Source organism: Jaculus jaculus, chromosome X, assembly GCF_020740685.1.
Source record: "Jaculus jaculus isolate mJacJac1 chromosome X, mJacJac1.mat.Y.cur, whole genome shotgun sequence".
Classification (NCBI taxonomy): Eukaryota; Metazoa; Chordata; class Mammalia; order Rodentia; family Dipodidae; genus Jaculus; species Jaculus jaculus.
The window spans coordinates 26,691,320-26,707,338 of NC_059125.1; the positions used below are offsets into that span (position 1 = coordinate 26,691,320).

General features: G+C 37.5%; 1 pseudogene; it reads right to left on the reverse strand.

Moving 5' to 3' along the window:
• Nucleotides 1-10,736: 10,736 nt before the first annotated feature.
• On the reverse strand, nt 10,737-11,220 carry LOC101599725 (annotated as a pseudogene).
• Nucleotides 11,221-16,019: the final 4,799 nt, after the last annotated feature.

Below are 16,019 nucleotides of genomic sequence, written 5' to 3' on the forward strand. Positions count from 1 at the left end.
CAGGAGGGTATGCCAAACACTGGCATGGGAAAACTGGCTATAAAACCCATAAACCAACCCTCAAAAATACACTCCCTCCAGGAGGCATTAATTCCCAAATATCCATCAGCTGGGAACCTAGCATTCAGAACACCTAAGTTTATGGGGGACACTTGAATCAAACCACAACATTCCATCCCTGGCCCCCATAAACTGATGACCATACATGATATAAAATGCAATGCATTCACCTAACTTTAAAAGTCCCATAGTTTTTATCAATTCCAATGATGTTCATACATCGCCATAGTCCAAGATCTTTTAACCGAGCCATTATACCAAAAAATAACCTCAAAGAACCCCATAATGGCACAAAATAAATATTAATACTTCAAAAGATGGCAATGGGCATAGCAAAGACACATTCAACCAATACAAGATTTAAAACAACCAGGGCAAACATCAATCTCTGTAGCTTGAAGTCCAACAACTCTAGCCAGTGACAAATCTCCAAGTCTGATAATTGTAACCAGCAACAAGTCTCTGGCATTCCAATTCCGCCCCTCCACCTAGGCTACTCACAGTCCTGGAAAACTTCATCGGGGTTGGCAGCTCCTTGGCAGCCATGTCATGTTCCCGGCATCGCCACTGTGTCTCCACTGCAATCCACAGTTCATCCTCATGGCCCCATGGGGTCTCCATGCAGGCAACCAGCAAACCTGCTTCACACTGCCCATGTCCATTTCCAAAACACAAGACCATGTTGCAAATTCAATGACCCTCTCTTTCCAGCATTTCTTGTACTCCACAATACCAGGTAGGGTGCCAGTATGTTAATCCAGGGGGGAATAAAGCCGACTTTGAAGAACAGGACACTCCTTGAGCACTCAGACCCCTTCAAATGAGTTGACATTCTTCCTGTTGCCCCATCACAGGTCAGCTAGCCCAGTCTCAAAGGTTGCAATCTCTCAGTTGCAGCTGAACAGGCAATAGCTCATCCAAAGATTTTTCTTTCTGTGCCATATCCCTCTGCTCACACCAGTTCATTTCTATGCAAAGCAACCCTGCACAACTTCTCAGTACATGGGCATAAGAGCAAGCTTCTCACACAAACTGCTAGCCCAGTCCAAGCAAAGCTCTTTCTCACCCTCATAAGCCAAACCTCATAGTCCATAGTTCTTACTGCCTTCAGGTCTTTCACCTCTGACCAGAATAGTCCATCAAGCTGTACTTACAGAACTGCAAGGTGTCTCTTAGGCCAAGGCTTCAAATCCTCTCACATTCCTCTTGAAAATCAGCTCCAAAAGGCAAAAGCCACACAGTCAAGTGTCTAGAAGAAATCCCACTCCTTGGTACCACTTTACTGTTGCAGTCTGATTCACATTGCTGGTAGAAATCACCCAACCAAGAGCAGCTTCTGGGAAAAAGAGATTTATTATGACTTATAGGCTTGAGGGGAATCTCCACAATGGCAGGGGAAAACAATGGCATGAGCAGAGAGTGAACATCACCCCCTGGCCAACATAAGGTATATAGCAACAGGAGAGTGTGCCAAACACTGGCAAGGGGAAGCTGGCTTTAACACCTATAAGTCTGCCCCCAACAATACACTCCCTCCAGGAGGCATTAATTCCCAAATCTCCATCATCTGGGAACCTAGCATTCAGAACACCGAAGTTTATGGGGGACACCTGAATCAAATCACCACAGTCTTCTAGGTGAGAGACATAAAACCCAGGATCCCTCTATGACTATGGTTGCCAATTGAGCCTAAAATTAGGTCTACTATGCTAACCTTAATGAAAGTGAAGATACATGAGTGAACCCAGATAAGAACCATCCCTACACACACACAAATTACCCGGCCAACTCTCATCTTAATTATCAAGCTATAACATCATGAACTTAATCAACTGTTTTTGTCTTAAGCCACTAAACTTTAAGGTGACTTGTTACAAAGCAAAAAATATTACATGAGCACATTTACATTTTGTTTCTTAAAAGCATTAGATAAATGTATGGTGATAATATTCTTATGTTTCCAATTTCAGTATTATTACCTGTAATAGACGGGCTCAAAAGAAAAATCAGTTCTGTTTATAATCGCAGGTAATAGTTATTGCCACTTATTTTGTTCTCTGAATACTTTATTTTAATATCTTATTATCTTAAAGGTTGCAAGTATTAAATCTATAATTTTGTACTGAAATGACTTATGCAAAGTACTTAGCAGAGGGTCTAGAACACATTAGACTTACAGTAAAAAAAATACATAAACTAAACAGAGAAAGTCAAATAAAAATAATGTAAAAAATTAGCAATCACTTTACTGAAAGAATTTATCACTTTTGTAAGTTCTCCATAGCCTTCCAATAAGCCAAAGAAGAAAGAGGTAATCAACTCTATCCCATTTTAATTAGCCACAAAAAAATAAATACCTTGGAACATCTCTAATCAAGGAAATCAGAGACCTGCACAATGAAAATATAAAAACATGGAGGAAAGAAATTGAGGAGGGTACAACAAAATGGAAAGATCATCCATGCTTATGGATTGTAACAATTAATATTGTGAAAATGGCCATCCCATCAAAACTATTAAATAGAGTCAATGCAATTCCAATAAAAATTTCAGCAACATTCTTTAAAAAGATAGAAAGAATAGTCTCAAAATTCATATGGAATAACAGAAGGCCTCAAATAGACAAAATATCCAAAATAAAAGAATGCATCTAGAGGTACCACCATACCTGATTTCAAATTATACTACAAAGCCATGGTAACTAAAACAGCATGTTACTGGTACAAATACAGACACACAGAGCAATGGAATAGACAACTCATCTCTAAATCTAAACAAGTACAGCTACCTCATCTTTGACAAAGGGACCAAAAATACACACTGGAGTAAAGGCAGCATCTTTAACAAATGGTGTTAGAGAAATTGGATAATCACATATAGAAGAATGACATTACACCCACTTTTCTCATCCTGCACAAAAGTCAACTCTAAATGAATTAAGAACCTCAATAGAAGACGTGAATCTATAGAACAACTAGAAGAAAACACAGGGAGTATACTCCACAATATATGCATAGTAAAAGGCTTCCTGAATAAGAACCCAGATCAACACTCAACCACTGGGACCTCTTGAAACTAAAAAGCTACTGTAAAGACAAGAAAACCATCAACAGAGTCAATAGACAACCCACACAATGGGAGAAAATCTTTACCAGCTATACCTCTTACAAAAGTCTAATATCTAAAACTTATAAAGAACTCAAAAAAGTAAAATATCAAACAATCACGTTAACAAATGGGGTAGATATTTGAACAGAGAATTCTCAAAGGAAGGAATACAAATGGCTATGACATGTGTAAAGAGATGTTTATTATCTTTATTCATCAGAGAAATACAAATAAAAACAACTCTGAGATTCCATCTCACTCCAGTCAGGATGGAATTCATCAAAAAAAGTTGAATGTGGGCTGGAGAGATGGCTTAGCAGTTAAGCGCTTGCTTGTGAAGCCTAAGGACCCCATTTCGAGGCTCAATTCCCCAGGACCCACGTTAGCCAGATTTACAAGGGGGCACAGGTGTCTGGAGTTCGTTTGCAGTGGCTGGAAGCCCTGGCACACCCGTTCTCTCTCTCTCTCTCTCTCTCTCTCTCTCTCTCTCTGTTGCTCTCAAATAAATAAACATCAAAACTTTTTTTTAAAAGTTGAATGAGGGCTGGAGGGGTGGCTTAGAAGTTAAGGTACTTGTCTATGAAGCCGAAGGACTCAAGTTCGACTCTCCAGGTCCCACATAAGCCAGGCACAGTGAAGTAAGTGTGCAATGCCACACATGCACACAAGGGGATGCACACATCTGCAGTTTGATTGCAATGTTTGGAGGCCCTTGCACACCAATTTTGTCTCTCTCCCTCTGTCATAAAAAAGACCAGTATGTTGGGCTTGCCTCAAATAAAAAATCAATTGACAATAAATACTATTGAGGCTGTGGGAAAGAAGAACCCTTACCCACTGCTGGTAGGAGTGTATACTTTTACAACCACTATAGAAATCAGTATGGAAGCTCCTGAAAAAGGTGAAAATATAGTTATCATTTCATCCAGCAATGCCATTTGTGGGCACGTACCCTAAAGACTCCACTCTTTACTACAGAGATATTTCCATGTTTGTGGCTGCTCTATTCACAACAGCTTGTAACTGGAATCAGCCCATCAACTGAATTAATAAGTAACAAAGAAGTATTACATATACACAATGAAATTCTACTCAGCAGTAAGGAAAAATTAAGTAATACAAATTTCAGGTAATGGATGAAATTGGAAAGCATCATTCTAAGTGAAGTCACACAGGTACAGACAGACAAATACCGCATGTACTCTCTCTTCTGCAGTTTCTAATTTGGATCGACTAGATATGAGTGCAAATGGTAGTCAGCACCATAAATATGAGCATAAAACTAGAATGGGACCAATAGAGAGAAGAACTAGGGAGAGAGGAGAAGAGGAGTTACCTCAAAAGTTAGGGGAGGGCAGAATATTGGGGGTGGGGTGGGGCCTTAGAGGGATAGGGCAGAGGGAGGCAGGGAAGAAAAATACCCAAAACTTAAGATAACATGAATCAGTATCATAGAAATCCTAATTCTGACTAGCATTCTTTAAGATATAACCACCAATAAGGAGTGAGGGGAGACAATCTGGACAGAATGTGGCAAAAGCTTAACCTTCTGAAAATCATGGACTCTGGCTGGTAACTCCTAGGCCAAGAGGTGGGTTGCCCCCACACACCAGTGAGATGGTCTCCAAAACAATGTAGGCCATTATCAAAACACTTCATTACCTACCAGAGCTAAAAAGTAAGACCATATTGCTGAAGACACCACAGGCCATGGTCACAGGGAATCAGATTACCATGCTGGAAATGAAAGGGAAACTAGCTCTCTCTTGGCTGGAGGAAAATGGTCATCAATAGCTTGAATTACCAGAGGACTCTGCAGACTACAAAATCAACCAGATGGACAAGAAATACACACTTGTGCAACAGTGGCACACAGCCTCTGCAGGTAACCAGTTATTCTCTGATTGTACATGAGGCCTGTTCAGTGGGAGAGAATTGATACCTGCTATAGGGAACCATGTTAGATACCTATAGTTAGGAAACTCATACTTCCAAGAGAAGCCCCCACTGCTCTCTAGAGAAGAATTGACTTGCACACCAAAAATCTCTCCAATAACTTTACATACCCCTTTAGCCAAGGCTGCTCTCACTCTTGGTTGGAGAATCTACTTTATTTTACAAATAGCATAGAAAATCAACGAGAGTCAAAATCCATTAATAAGATAAGAAATTAACCAACTGCCCACCATGAGACTTGCCACCTATCCCACATCTGACATGGCCCAGGAAAACTTGCAGTGGAAGCAGCACCATGAACATTGCTCTTACTGATAACCTGACAACCAGCTCCAGGGTGATAGTGACATACACAGTGATCAAACACAATCTATCAAGGCAAAAATCCAGAGGATACAGAAAACTCAACACTAAATCAGAGTGCCAACAAGTCTGCCATGGCTCAGGCATTTTTGGAAGAGGGGACAGAAAGATTTTAAGAGCCACAGAGTGGGAAAATACTTTGAGGCATTGTCCCACCACCCCACTATTCTACTGAAACTGGATGAGCCTTCATGAACCCACAGTAAATCCCATAACCTCACAGTAAATTCATAACCAGACAGAGGAAAGCCCCAGGGAAACAGAAACAGTGCAGAGGCAATAAAAGCATACAATCTGTTAAAAATAATTAATTAACAATTGTAATCATCTTTAGGGAAAGGTTTTCAAATATAAATTCATATTTTAAAAAACCATTTTATTCTTTCTAGCTCTCAAATACATAGTACAAGGAAGCCAAGGAAGAAATGATTTTGGATTCTTTATTTTGCTGGGCTGGTGATTGAGTCCACACCCTCAAAAGGCTAGACAAGGGACTGGGAATGTAGCTCAGTGAATAGAGTGCCTGCCTAGCATGCACTGGAGCCCTGAGTTTGATCTCCAGTACCACATGTGCCAAGTGTGGTGGTGCATGCTTATAACTTCAGCACCTGGGTGATGGAGACAAGATGATCAAAAAGTTGCATAGTAAATTTGAGGCTAGAAAGGAGAGGAGAGAGGAGGAGAGAGGAAGAAGAAATAAGAAAGAAGGAAGAAAGGAAGGAAGGAAGGAAGGAAGGAAGGAAGGAAGGAAGGAAGGAAGGAAGGAAGGAAAGAAGGGAGAAAAGAAAGAAAAAAAGATCAGAAAAACATAGCATGAAGAAGCAAGGTCAGCACTGTACCACTTAACCATAGACCCAGCCCTAGACTTTAAGAAAGCAGCAAAATAAGTTTTGTAAATGATATGTTCAAAAGGCCTCTAACTTATACCTACCAGCTGAATGAATGGCTTTAACCAGACCTTCTATAATCATGGTATTTACTAGATTTTAAAAATACAAAGAAGCACAGAATTTGTATGTTTATGAGATATGGTGATTTGGAGCTAAAGTTTAGTTGAATATGCTGTGTAATTAAAGGAATAAAAATGTGAAGGTGTTATAAATACAACTGAACAACTGAATTCTTTTTATGGTTCATATTGTCATATTGTCTAACACTTATGTGCTAAGATGACATCAGAAGGTAGGTAGTTAAGGAGGAAAGAATATGTTTAAAGATAAGCACTGAATATTTTGGCATTTTCCAGGGATAAAATATTTCACTGTGGGTTATGCTGGCCTGTATCTTGTTATTTATTTAATTTGGTGCTAATATTGATTATGTTACTATTTTAAATATTTTTTGTCCATTATTTATTTATTTATTTGAGAGTGACAGACACAGAGCGAAAGACAGATAGAGGGAGAGATAGAGAGATAGAGAGAATGGGCACGCCAGGGCTTCTGGCCACTGCAAGCGAACTCCAGACGCATGCGCCCCCTTGTGCATCTGGCTAACGTGGGACCTGGGGAACCGAGCCTCGAACCGGCTTCACAGCTAAGCCATCTCTCCAGCCCGATTATGTTACTATTTTATATTTTATAGTATTATCTATACATTTTTGCTGTTTTTGACAGATTCCTCCTATGCTGCCAATTAATAATTTAACTAAACTATAATTAATAACTATAATTAATTATAACATTTTTCATCTTCAAAATCAGTTCTCAGGTGAACAATGATAAATGTGTGAGATTATACATGCTACTGAAAACACACTCCAAGTGTATTTATATACCAAACACCATGCTGGACAAAATATATATTTTTGTTAATCAATTAAACTAATTTTGAATAAATATTATTGGCTGAAGAACACTTTACGACTTTCAGCAAACTTGTGTCCACATTTTGTGTGCTGTAACAGTTCTAGCACAGTGTTATTATGTGCCATATAGTGATAATTTACCTGCTGGATCCGTCACTAGATTATAAATTTCTCAAGATTAGTCATTTATTCATTTATACTTTCAATTTATATCAGCTTTATTTTGTTGCTGGGAAAAACATCTGACTAAAAGCAGCTAAAGGAAATACAGAGTTTAGTTTTGGCTTAAGTTTCAAGGGGAAGCCCATCATGGCAGGGACGAAAGCTGGTGTCACAGTGTCAGAAAGGAAGTAGAGAGATAAATCCTCTATTATCAACTAGCTTTTTCCATGGAATGGTGCCTCACACAGCTAGAATGAGTCCTCTCACCTCAACTAATCTAATCTAGAAAACCCCTCACAAAAATGACTTAGAGTTTTATTATGACGGTGATTCTAAATCTTGTCAAAGTGACCTTCAGAGTTTAACCATCACACTTGTCAAAATACTGAGTATCCACCTGATAAACAACAATTGTCTGTTGGATTTAATTAATAGAAAATTGTTTATGTTTAAATTTTAACAGAATTCCTGTAAAATGATTATCAATGCTTAAAATATGCACTCCAATTTAATTTAGAGTATTAGGAATTAACTACTAAGAATGACCTCCAAAATAAAAGTCAGAAAGCAAAAATATTCAAGTTTGATCAGCTAAAATTTTAGGGTGACTTATGAAAACATTAACATATAAATAGAAAAGTAAAATGATAATCTTGGAAACACATTTGTAATATATACAACAGACCAGAGAGAAAAGCATTCTTATTTAGAAAATTCCTGTGAAGTGATTTTTAATACAAGCATTTCAGTAGGAGAATGCACCAAGAGAGTCATTCACAAAATTGAGTCACATAGTTAGAAAAAGCTTTCAAGTAACCTTCACAGAGTGAAATAATAATAAAAAACTTGTCCAACCAGCTTTACCAAAGATAAAGGACAATCGTAAATTTCACCAGACATCTGGATATACAGCATATATTTAAAAAAATGACAGAGAAGAATTGAAAAAAATATAGAAAAGAAAGTCCAACTCAGAAAAAAATATACATTTCCAAGAATTCTCTTACATTTATGGAAGGCTGTATTTAGACAAGATGTTATCTGGAAGGTACATCAGTGTCAAAGATACAGTACTCAAAATATTGCAGGAGTTTGCTGACCAACAAAAGGCTCAATTCAACATCAAAGTGGAAGAAGCACCTTTTGACTTCACCAGTAGTCCCTTGTTTATGTTAGCATTTTAAGTCAGATGAGATAAAATGATGAATTTACATTGAAGAATTACAAAGGAACATTTCCAGTATGTTATACATTTATATAAACAGAATTGAAGTGTGTGAAATCCTTCTGACCTTCTTTTAAATATGCTTGTGATACTCATTCAAGAAAGTGCATTTAACTGCACACTTCTGTGGTTACATAGTGCTCTACTGTATAGCTATATTATACATCCCATACACATTTCCTATTTATAGCATGGATCACTTACAGGGATATTATCATCATCATCAACAACAATAACATGTTTTGCCACTACAAATAACACTACTATGGATATTTTCTATATATTTCTATAAGTGCATATATATAGTTAATTTACAAGATCATATACCATGCATACATTCAGTTATGAAATATAAAAATTTCCAAGCAGTTACAAGCAAATTATACTGCTTGCGGGGGCATTGCTTGTCATCCTTGCCAACACTTAATTGTCATTGTACATTTTACTTTTTGCCATTTTAGTACCATTTTAGTGCCTCTTCGTTGTTTTAATTTGTCTTTAGCTAATCACAAATGAAGTAGAACAGGTTTGTAGCTATGTAACAGTTGTTTGAAATTAGACTTTTGGCTGGGCATGGTGGTACACACCTTTAATCCCAGCACTTGAGAGGCAGAGGTAGGAGGATTGCTCAGAGTTAGAGGCCACCCTGAGACTACATAGTGAATCCCAGGTCAGCCTGAGCTAGAGTAAGACCCTACCTTGAAAAAAAAACAAATTAAAAAAAAAAATAATAACAAAACAAATTTGACTTTTTGAAGTAACTTGTAAGTCATCAACTCATTTTCTAACAATTACTAATATTTTGACCATGCCACAAGATAGCTAGACCTATATACAAATTCTCAGCTAATTCTCCCCCCTTGGCCAATGGTCACAATACAAAAAGTATACAAAAGGTATAATTGAGTGTCAGTTTTCACTTACCATTATCTTAGTCTGGTAATTCTTCAGTATGCTGCTATTAGTTTGATATCTTCAAGTTTTCTTTTTCTTTTTTTGTTGCCTTCAATTAAAAAGTTGGTCTGCTTTACTATCACATCATTCTCAAAAACAGAAATTCAAGCAAGTTTTATGATTTGGCTATGTTGATTTATTACCATATGAAGCTTTGTTGCTCAGGATTTCAATATGTACATTTATCTTGCATTTTAAAACACATTCTGCTTCTGTTGAAGAATGGATAACTGCTATGAGAATTACTCTTTCTCCATAGATATGTGCAACTAGAAAAAAAAAAAAGAGAAATAATGGCTTTATGACATGAGGTCACAGAGAGCCCTAGACAGTGACAGTTTGTTTTTATGTACCACATATTTATTATCTACTCATCTATTGGTGGACATCTTGAATGCATGATACCTAAACTATTGTATGGCATATTTTAAAAGATCACAAAAATAACAAGTTTAAAAGACTATGATTCTTGAGAGAAGGAAGGTAAATAAGTTGAGCTTTTTTCCTGACTAAGCTTTCAGCCAAGAGGAAGTTTCTGGACCTTGGTAAAAGGAGAGAGAGAGCCAAACAATGTTTAGAAGCCTCCTGAGTTACAAAAACAAAAAACAGAAGCTGAGAGATGCTACAGTGACTGGAGTTTCAGAAGAAGGACACAGCAGAACATTTTCTAGTCATCAGTTTGTTTGTTTTTTTAATTTACATCCTTACATAAGTAGCCATCTGCATATATGTAGACTGAGGCTTCTTAAAAGACCAACTACAATTAACAGAGAGCTCACTCATAGCTGAGAATTTCTCAATCACCCACCAACCTATAAGGGGAAATCTGGTTAAATACTTGATAAAACCCTAAAGGATTATGTCTCAGTAGTGACACTGAATGAACTTCAGGAAAAGGATAAAAAAGAATTTTCCAAAGAAAAGCTTAGAGACAAGACAGGAAAATATCATGGCAATGTGTAAACTATGACAACAGCCAGGGCATATGCAACACAATGAAAATCAGTCAGAATGTCAGAAAGTCAATCACAATTCATCAGTGTGAAGAAGCGGAAGAATAGAGGACACAATCAGGAGGAAAACAATCCATAATAACCATCATTAGAAATGATATATAGTCTCTCAATGCTCAAGGACTCATCCATGACAGCTTAATGGGTAAACTCCCAGCCCTTCTCCCTTCAGGCAACAGAATCTGGCTAAATCCAGGTTGCAACTGCTTCCAATAACATGGCTTTTGGGAAAGCCACTTATCTTCCAAGCCACATAGGTCAAGATGTCCACTGCATTCGAGACCACAAGCAGCTTGAAGTTGGGGCTGTACCCCACCACATTGGGAATGATGAACTTAAAGATGTTCACATTAGGCTGAACCAAACTCAGATGACTTTCTCCCAGTTGCTGACATGCGCCAGCCATAATAAAAACCACAGACAATTTTGGGTGTTCGAAGGCTGCTATGCTGGAGATCCATCATCTCTCCCCTTATCTTGTCTTCCATGACATCAAGGAAAGCAAGCTCATCTGTCAAGTTGTTCGTTAAGATACTTATGGCACAGGCCATGCCAACAGCACTGACCCCCATGCTAGTCTTCTGTGTGGAGTGAGTGTCACTGGAATGTCCCTGAACAATCTTCACACAGAACTAGGGCCTGAGGAAGACAAGGAAAAGTGGAAGGAGGTTCACAAGCAGGCGGTGGACAGTACCTTTGAGATAATCAAACTGAAAGTCTATACAACCTGGGCCATTTGACTGTCAGTAGCAGATTTGGCAGAAAGTATAATGAAAAATCTTAGGAGGGTACATCCAATTTCCCACCATGATTAAGGGTATCTATGGAATGCAACAAAATTAATTATACAGAATGAAAGAATAGGAAATATGGGGCTGGAGAGATGGCTTAGCAGTTAAGTGCTTGCCTGTGAAGCCTAAGGACCCCGGTTCGAGGCTCAATTCTCCAGGACCCACGTTAGCCAGCTGCACAGGGGGGCACACACATCTGGAGTTCATTTGCAGTGGCTGGAGGCCCTGGCACAACCATTCTCTCTCTCTCCCTCTATCTGTCTTTCTCTCTGTGTCTGTCGCTCTCAAATAAATAAATAAAAATAAACAAAAAATAAAGGCATGTGCCACCTTGCCCGGTTAAAAAAAAAAAAGAATCAGAGCCAGGCGTGGTGGTGCACACCTTTAAAAAACTAGGAAATATGAAGATCTGGCACTAGAACATAATTGAAATGAACAAAATTGCTCTGTGGGCCAGGCATGGTGGCACACTTCATTAATCCCAGCATTCAGGAGGCAGAGGTAAGAGGATTTCTTTGAGTTTGAGACCACCCGAGACTACATAGTAAATTCCAGGTCAGCCTGAGCTAAAATGAAATCCTACCTCGAAAAACAAACAAAAAATGCTTTGTGGTTCCTCATCAAGCATTATCTATAATTTGCAACTATCGTCCCAGAAAGTATTGAGGGGGAAGGTTAAGTCAGAATAGTATGTGAGAAAGATGGTCAAAATTTTTCAAATTTATGAAAACTATAAACATTCAAGCACAAGGTGCTTAATAAACACAATAAAAGTAACAAAGGAAATAATCTTGAGGCATTTTGTAGGTAGATCAAAAACATTAATAAAGACATAAAACTATCTGGAGAAGACATTGATTTCTAACCTGAAATTATGCAAGGCAGACAATAAACCTTTTATTGACTTTCTTGAATTTATTTTTAACTGAACATGCAATCATTACATACTAATAGGGTACTATGTTCTGCTTAACTACATGTTTACATTGTATAATGTCTAAATCAAGTTATATGAATATATGTAGATGAAAACTTAAAACATACCTCAAACACCATTTTTTATGGTGAAAACATTCAAAATCCTATCCTCAGGCTTTCTAAACAGGGCTAGAGAAATGGCTTAGCAGTTAAGGTGTTTACCTGAGAAGCTAAAGGACCCAGGTTCAGTTCCCCAGGACCCACATAAGCCAGATGCATAAGGTGGTGCATGTGTCTGGAATTTATTTACAGTGGTGGAAGACTCTGACATCCCCATTCTCTCTCTCTCTCTGTGTCTCTCCCTCCCTCCTTCTCTCTTTCTCTCAAATAAATAAAATTAATAAGTAAATAAAAATTAAAATGTGGGCTGGAGGGATGGATTAGCAGTTAAGGTCTTTGCCTTCACAGCCAAAGGACCCAGGTTTGATTCCCCAAGACCCATATTAGCTAGATGCACAAGGGGAACATGTGTCTATAGTTCATTTGCAGTTGCAGGAAGCCCTGACATGCCCATTCTCTCTCTCTCCCTCTCTCTTTCCCATTTTCTTTGTCAAATAAATAAATAAAAATAAAATAATTTAAAAATTAAAATACACAATACAATATCTACAGTAAAGGTACTATGTGATAAAACACCAGTCTTTTAATCCTAACTGTAGCTTAGTACCCATTAATAACTCTTTCACATTCCTCCATTTCCCTATTTTCTGGTGTGTAGTATCACTACTGGACTCTCAACTCCTATGATGAGGTCAGTGTTTATCCTGTACTGTAATAAATATTAGGATATATTATCCAGGAGAGGAAAAGTGAAATAATGACAGATTAATTTTAACCTAAGCAAAAGAATGAAGATTATTGGAATATGAACAAGTATCAAATAATTTTCCAGTTTCTAAATGATAAAATAATTATTTGGTCAAACAGTAATAATACCATATTTGTTTAAGAGTTTTAAGTCCACAAACAATGAAATATATGGCAACAATAGCAAAAAGGATAATAAGGGATAATCAAAGTTTACTATCTAAATAGTCATATTATTACAAGGTAGAATAATATTGTGGAAAGTAGGTTATGATAAGTGGACAAACTAAAATGCATATTATATACCGAAGATCAGTAACTGAGAAAATAAGTCAAAAATATAGCTTATAGTAGCTGAGGAAATAAAAACAAAAACACAAATATGCTCAATTTAACTAAATGAAAATACAAAAAACGGATCAAAAAAGACAGAGCACATGGGAAAAAGATACAAAAAACAAGATGGTAGTCCACCATGGTGGTGCATGCCGATAATCCCAGTAATTGGGAGGCAGAGGCAGAAGGATCACTGTGAGTTCGAGGACACTCTGAGACTACATAGTGAATTCCAGGTCAGCCTGAACTAAAGTGAAACCATACCTCATAAAACTAAAAAACAAGGAGCAACATTGAAATTAATGAGTATCAAATATAAGTCGCACGCCTTTAATCCCAGCACTCAGGAGGCAGAGGTAGGAGGATCGCCGTGAGTTCAAGGCCACCCTGAGACAAGAGAGTGAATTCCAGGTCAGCCTGGACTAGTGTGAGACCCTACCTCGAAAAACCAAAAATAAATAAATAAAAATAAAAATATAAGTTAATGTAATGTGAAGACAAAAACATGATGGTAGATTTAAAATCAACATTTTTTTTTGTTATGTGTGTATGTGAGAGAGAGAGAGGGAAAGAGAGAAAGAGAGAGAGGAGAATGTGAATAAGATCAATAAGTGTGTCAGGCCTCTTGCCATTGCAAACCAACTCTAAATGTATATGCCACTTTGTGTCTCTGGCTTTGCATATGTACCGGGGAGACAAATCCAGGCTAGCAGGAGTGATAGGAAAGTACTTTTAATTACTAAGCCATCTCCCCATCCCCAAGCAATTCTTTTGTATATTTTTTATCTATTTATTTGAGAGGGGAGCTAGAAAGAGGGACAGAGAGAGAGAGAGAGAGAGAGAGAGAGAGAGAGAGAGAGAGAGAGAGAGAGGGAGAGAATGGGCACACCAGGGCCTCTAGCCACTGCAAATGAACTCCATACACATGTGCCACTTAGTGCATTTATGTGGGTAGTGCAGAAGCAAACCTGGGTCCTTAGGCTTTGAAGCAAGTCGCTTAACCACTGAGCAATTTCTCCAGTCACCCAAGCAAGAGTATGGGCACACTAGGGCCAATTGCTTCTGCAAAGGAACTCCAGATGCCTGCACCACTCTGTCTATCTGGTTTTATGTAGATACTGTGGAATCAAACCCAGATCAGCAGGCTTTGTAAACAAGCACCTTTAACTGCTGAGAAACCTCTCTAGGGAAAAACTAAGTAATACTATAACCCATTTTTTTAAAAGAATTTAAATATTCCCGTTAAAAGACACAGACTGTCAGACTGGATTAAAAAATGTAAGATCTAACTGTGCTTTCTGTAAGGATCCCACTTTAAGACACAAAGTGTAAAATTATGTACATATATCATACATGCATAACTAGAGATTTACTCAAGAAAAATATAAACATATGTCCACCCAAAGATTTGTATGTTTATAGAAGCTTCATTTATAATGATCAAAACTATAAAAAGCTCAAATTTTGAACAATGAATACACAGTATTACATCCATGTGATGAAATTAATGAATTAATGCTATGGATGCAATGTGATGAGTATTCATTATAGTGAAGAAAGTAAAGCAATCAGAGAAGGAAAAGTATATACCATATGATTCGATTTCTATGAAATTCTAGAGGAGGTTACACTAACATACATTATCAACACAAACACAGCTTTCACTTCACATGAAATAACAGATCATCTATTCTGAATCAAATATAAAGGACCATGGCCCAGGAAGAGAGTTTCAGGTTGCCCTGGATAGCACATTCTACCATGGGAGCTGTTACATGAGCTTTTATTAGTTGCTGAATCAAAGCGAGTTAAACATCAATGCATTTACTAAATAGAATGATGGGGACTTCACATAGGCAGGTTATAGCAAAACAGGGAAGACTGCTGTAGTTTCCAGATGCTATTTCATGACATTCTGAGCTTTTTAATTGATGGAAGCTACCAATCTGCTAAGAATACATTTCAAAAGTTTTACCTTATATTCAAGAAGATGTTCGCTACGTCAAACACAGGAGTGAACAAGGAATAGTTATTAAGGAAAATAAAAATAGCATAAGATAATTTGCTCTGAATTTTCAACATTCTAACTTCCCACAACCATGAAATTTTCATTAGTCATTCTGCCTTGTAGAATGTAACCACACATAGGTGTCAATATCTTAATATGGAAGTTAGAAAGCAGATCAGTGTTTGACTTCATCTGGGGACAAGGTGAAAGGACTGATTTCAAATATTCAAGGTAACCTTCAGGTAATAGAAATCTCATACACATATATCCAAATTAATTCCACCATGCCTTTAAATTTGGTGCATACTGTCATCTGTGATTTTTTCATTTATACCCTACCTCCAAAATAAATTTAAAAAAAACAGAGTTTATTTTTATTTTTAAAAATACTTTCTAAGCTGTAAGTCAATGTACAAGGAGTTATGTTACTATTCCTCTTCATTCATTCATC